The sequence below is a fragment of the Pan paniscus genome, chromosome 13 (assembly GCF_029289425.2).
Source record: "Pan paniscus chromosome 13, NHGRI_mPanPan1-v2.0_pri, whole genome shotgun sequence".
NCBI lineage: Eukaryota > Metazoa > Chordata > Mammalia > Primates > Hominidae > Pan > Pan paniscus.
Window position 1 is genome coordinate 67,862,734 of NC_073262.2, and position 6,000 is coordinate 67,868,733.

Below are 6,000 nucleotides of genomic sequence, written 5' to 3' on the forward strand. Positions count from 1 at the left end.
TTTCAGGTACATAATTATTTGGCAGTTTTATTCTATCCTTCCTGTTGTGGTGGAAGATATTATATCACCATCACTAACGATAACAATAATAACAATGATGAAAATTTATGCCTTTATGTTTGTCCTGTTCCTTTTAATGTGAGTTAGGATGGCAGGGAGAGAGAGGAAGGAGGTTCGTAATCATGTTCCAGGATCTATACCAAGCACTGAACAGACATTATTTTAGTTACACAATCCTGTAACACAGGCATTATTATTCCTATTTTATAGATGATGTAATAAAGGCTCAGAGAGTTTAAATAACTTGTCAGGTAATAGTGGCCATAAAATGTAACCTGCCAAGCTCTTGCTCTTAACCACTTCTCCATGTTGTTCCCTGCTTGTTTCCACTACAGAAGGAATGGGCCAAGAAACACCCCTATTTCTCTATTTTACCACTTTCATGTTTAGCACATCAATCATAATTTACAACTCAGTGAGAGTCAAAGTTGTATCTTAATTAAGCTGAGAAACCAACTGAAGAAAAATCCAAATTAATGAGGATCAGAAAATTTTAAAAACAAAGTATTCTTATACAGCTTTGATTCTAATTTCCTTCCTTTGTAGGCAAGGAAAATGCTCTTCAGTGATACTTGGGGTCTTTTCTGAGACAACAAAACTCACTAGTAGCAGAACTTGAACCAGATCCCAAGACTTTCAGCTCAGGGTTCAACCTTTTTATCTTCAGTACTCAAATAAATCACAGCATTTTTCTCAACTTTACAAATGAAATCACCACTACATTCTTTTAAAGAGTAAGTTATTCAAATGTGTTTGATATATCATTTAATCAAAGCAGGTTTAATTTCCAAAATTTTTGAAAGAGCGCATTTTGTGAAGTGAAGAACTCTGTGTGTATTTGCTTTTTCACATGGCGACCACATGTATAGATGAATAACTAAGAGACTGTTGCAACTATACCGAGAAAAATAAAAGCTAACATTTGGGGCCAAAATTAAGCATTCATTCATAAATGTAAACCAGTTCAATCAAGACCAGCTCTGATGCTTACTCAGAACGAAGTTACTCACATTTAGTCACCTGTAGAGAAGCATGGTGTGTACAATACACTCAAGTTAATTAACAGCCGTTTCTGGGAACCCTGTCCAAAGAAATAGTTTTCTTTATATCCTATGGTAGGAATTCTTCTGAAATAGACAAGACCCAGGGCTCTCCTCTCAGGCAACCACTATTTTGAAATGTTTTTGGGGGGACTATTATTGCTACTCAATGTAAAATATTAAGTGAGATGTCAATATTTTTCAACATATCATTAGAAATTACAGTTTGGAGGCCTTAAGTTCTATTTTTGAAGCCCTTTTAGCCAGTACTGACTGGAAGCCCTGTTGAAATCAGAAGTCTTCATTTCATATAGGGCACACTCTATTTGGAGTGAATGTGATGAAATGTTTCCATGCAAATTCCTACAAGCACTTATGCCTTTATCTTTGTCCTCATAAGCCACATTATACTACCTGTTGTGTATTTTAAAACCCTGTATGATTTTTAAAACTTATCTTTCAATTAATATATATAGATTTTCTGTCAATAATTTCTTATTCTAATTATGTGGTGGCTAACTGAATGAAACATTTATGGTTATGATATAGAATATTCTAAATACAACTACAGACAATATGGATCATAGATAAAGTAAATTATTGTTTTATGGCTCCAGTGGTTCTTCCTGGTAATTAATAAAAATAAACAGTTATTAAATATATACAGAAAAACAGCAATCTATCAAGCTTATAGAACAATTAAGAATATATAATAATCTTTAAATCAATAAATTAAAAGGTAAACATTTAATATAAAATGAATATATTAAAGGATAAAGAAGTAGCATATTATGGAACATATAGAGATTATTTTATTTTTTGAAGGTTCAACCTCTTTTAAATGGTTAGTATTGGTGTTCTTTTCTCTATGAAAACAGATTTTAGAGAAAAATGATAGTGTGTTTCACAAAGCCAAACACCTCTATATTGTTATCACTCCCTATATGCATGGCCTCTCTAAAGCTGTTAAATAAAAGACTAAAGCACAAGAATGATAGTTCCAATTTCACTATACATTTATGTTTAAAAAATACTGGACACACTGGGCATTTAAATAGATGACATACAGCCAGGAAACTCATTAGACTAGCTTTAAGTATAATAAAAAATATTTTTTCTGAATACAATTAATCATAAGCATCTACAAAAACACAAGACCATTGATGCCTAGTATGTACCATAAATCACCATTTCCAGACAGGCTCTATTTTCTTTGAAAGATAAAGAAATAGTAAGCAGTTTACACATCAAACGATGCCTTTGGTTCCTGTAATTTACATTTAAACAACACTGGGTTAAAAATAGCAGCATGAAGATGATTTTAAAGTAAGGAAAATGACCTGGTAGCTAGGTTCTATGGTGCAGATAATGAAATGTTTTGTCAGCTTACCTGATAAAACAGAGCCTTATGAATTACAGCATAACAAAGCCCAGCATCCAAGATGGTTAGGGTATAACGTGTCTTCCTCTGCAGCTGTTCAGCCTTTTTTTTTTTTTTTTTTTTTTTTTGACCACAGAGGTTTACAAATTAGTTACAATTTTTTTTCTTTCTTTCTCTGTGGATAAGAAAACAAAGAGACCTTTCCAGAATCCTCTCTGCTTATGCCTCCGCTTCCTGTTCTGAGATTCACTCTATGGTACCCAACATATATCAGAAAACAGCTTTGAGGAAAAAAAAAAGAAAGAAAGAAAGAAAAAAAGGCCGATCGCATTCAAAGTGGTACCGCCATCTACTGGCGGACATACACAAAATTGAGCCAAAGAAAAAACATTCCCATTATCCTCTGTCACAGGGAGGAAAGTAAACCTGCATGAAGCATGGGTAGTCATGAAAGTGCCCCAAGATGACAGTAGAGAGGTGATGTGAGCTAAAATTTCCCAACACACTAAAAAAATGTAACTTATCTACTACATATAAATATGTATGAGACCTTTTACATATTCAGTTATTTGCATCTCACTAATTTTTTTAAAAAATTTTATCACTTTGTTGTTTTGCATGATTGTTTCACACATAAACTACTAAAATTAAAAGATATATAAATTACTGTTTGAAAATTAGATTTTAAGTTTACATTACCCTTTACGTGTAGAGTTTTGCAAAAGCTCCCTTGTGGCCTGCTCTGGTCTTTTGAAAACCTTTTCTCTTCCTGGGATGAATTATTTTCAAGGTGAGGAATTTGACTCCTTAGAGACCAGTGTAAACACATACTCACTGATAGTATTTTTGTGTTGCTTTCTGGTAAAACATTTGCAAGAAATATCTAAATGTAGAAAAATATTCTATACATCAGTGAACCTAGCTAATATTATTTATTAGGATATTGAAGCACACAATACGTAAAGAAAATAAAAATAATCCATCAGTTATTAAGATATTTCTCAATCCAGATGTATGTTATTGTTTCATCTGACCTTTCATATTTACTTTAGAGCAAACAACTATGATTTTATTACAGTTTATCATCAATTAAATAAATACATTCATATTGACAAACCAACTGTATGGATGGACAAAAATGATGTCAAGTATTATATTAGACTTGAAAAGACACAGAGAGAAACACACAGTGCCTGCCATAAAGGAGCTCATACAAAGAAGAAAAACAAATATAGCTGATACCATATTTCCCAGCCATGTGTTCAAGAACTGTTAATTACATACTTCGTTTTCAATTGTGGCCCCCATTTTGTCTAATGGCAGAAAAATAAATCTAGTCAGTTCCAGGTAAACTAAATTACTTGAGGCTTTTCCCAATGATTTTGGGTTTGCATTCGACCAATACATGATTTTCCTCTTCTATCTCTCCTTCTCATGGACACTGATCTAAGTTCAGGATTGTGTACATATATAGAGAAAGCAGAGTATGATCCCGTTCCCCCTTTCTCCACATGGGCATCCACTGAGGCCAGGAGTCCTGCATGATCCATGACCATCATTATCCCTCATATCTACTAACGTACCCACGGGCCCACTGGGCCCCGGGAATAGCATCCCTCCAGCTTTGCATGGCAGCATCCCCTCTTTGTCACTTCTTCCTCTAAGGAAACTTTTGTTCCTGTACTTTAGGAGGAGAGAAGAAAAAGCAGCATGTTCCCAGGGTCACTCTTGGCTGTAATTGGCTGACTTAAGCCTTCCTCCCTGCCCCAGGCGCCTCACACAGCCGTCTCTGTTCTGCTGTTTGTAAACCATGGGATGTAACGCACTCTGCAGGCTTCAGGCAAGCGAGGCACAATCTCTGCCACACTAGAATAGTGTAAATAGATGGAAACTTCTCATCTTTTCATCTTTTTAGCTAATCCTAGATGGGCAAACTATGTAAGGAGCCCTTATCAGAGACTCCTTTCCTTCTTCATAACTTCCTTCACAGACTCAAAAGAGTTTTTGCTTGGGTCTCTTCTTTCTGTACCAAAGGTAAGCTGGAGCCACTTGTTTTCCCTTGAAATCTTTTTGTCTTCTGTCTAATGTATCAGTTTACTAGGGCTGCTGTAACAAACTTCCATCCTGAGGGGCTTAGACACATAGAAATCATTTTTTTCACAATTCTGGCTACTCAGAGGCCAGAATCAAGTTGTCAGCATGATCATGCTTCCTCTGAAACCTGCAGGGGAAGGATACTTTCTTGCTTCTCTTAGCTTTTAGTAGCCCCAGATGTTCCTTGGTTTGTGGCAGCATAACTCCAGTCTCTGTCTCTGTCTTTACATGGTGCACTCCCTGCATCACTGTCTTTACGTACTCCTCCCTCTGTGCATGCCTCTGTGTCAAATTTTCTCCTCTTTATAAGGACACCAGTCACTTTGGTTTAGGGTCCGCCCTCATAACCTAATTTTAACCTGATTATATCTCTGTAAATACCCTATTTCAAAATAAGGGCATATTCGGAATTACTCAGGATTAGAACTTTTTGAGAGGAGGCACAATTCAACCCCTAACACAAGAATTTAAATATAAAGCACAACAATTTGACAATTATTCTGTCCATCTCCAATGACAATTCCACTTAGGCAATAATAGCCTTGGCTATCTGGCCAGAATTGGGGAGGGTAGGGGAAGAGCCTCAGGTAATGATGAAGACATTTAATAATACTAGTAACAATAACAAAACTAACATTTATTGGTACTATGTGCCAGACATTGTTCTAAGCACTTTACATATGTTCATTTAACCTTCACCCATATGAAGTATTATTATACACACTTTACAGATGAAGAAGCAATGAAATATGAGGGAAGTAAAACATAGTTAGTACCTGATATGGTTTGGCTGTGTCCCCACCCAGATATCATCTTGAATTGTAGCTCCCATAATCCCTACATGTCGTGGGGGGGCACCTGGTGGGAGGTAATTTAATCATGGGGGCGAGTTTTGCCCATGCTGTTCTTGTGATAATGAATAAGTCTCATGAGAGCTGATGGTTTTATAAAGAGGAACGTGTCCCCTGCACACGTTCTCTTGCCTGCCACCATGTAAGATGTGCCTTTGCTCTTCCTTCACATTCCACCATGATTGTGAGGCCTCCCCAGCCATGTGGAACAGTGAGTCCATTAAACCTCTTTTTCTTTATACATTACCCAGTCTCCAGTGTTTCTTCATGGCAGTGTGAAAATGGACTAATACAGCACCTCACATCTCATCCCAACACAAGCAGTTGTAATTGGGTAAGATCACTCATAATACAAGCATTTGTCAGATGCTGAAAGAACACAAAGGCAATCAGCTTCCACTAATTTAGATCACTGATACTCACACGTTTAGTGTAAATTTATAACATTTCATTGTTTCATTGTGTACATTTTCTGTCATGAAAGATTCCTATTTTCTAGGCACTTTTAACTTTTTCTTCTCTACTCATGAACAAACTAGCCCTGCTCACTGTCTCTCAACTAAATGTTCATTAA

At 36.0% G+C, this 6,000-nt stretch overlaps 1 protein-coding gene across 7 annotated transcripts in view; it reads right to left on the reverse strand.

Moving 5' to 3' along the window:
* SCN3A (sodium voltage-gated channel alpha subunit 3) overlaps positions 1–3,000 on the reverse strand; it is a 116,888-nt gene extending 113,888 nt beyond the window's left edge. For 5 of the 7 annotated variants that reach the window (XM_034954411.3, XM_034954409.3, XM_034954408.3 and 2 more), the window contains exon 1: positions 2,491–2,997. The gene's annotated coding sequence lies outside the window, so the exon portion shown is untranslated. Of the gene's footprint in view, positions 1–2,490 lie in introns of all 7 variants that reach the window. The other 2 variants (XM_034954407.3, XM_008974399.4) reach the window with 2 other exon arrangements.
* Positions 3,001–6,000: the final 3,000 nt, after the last annotated feature.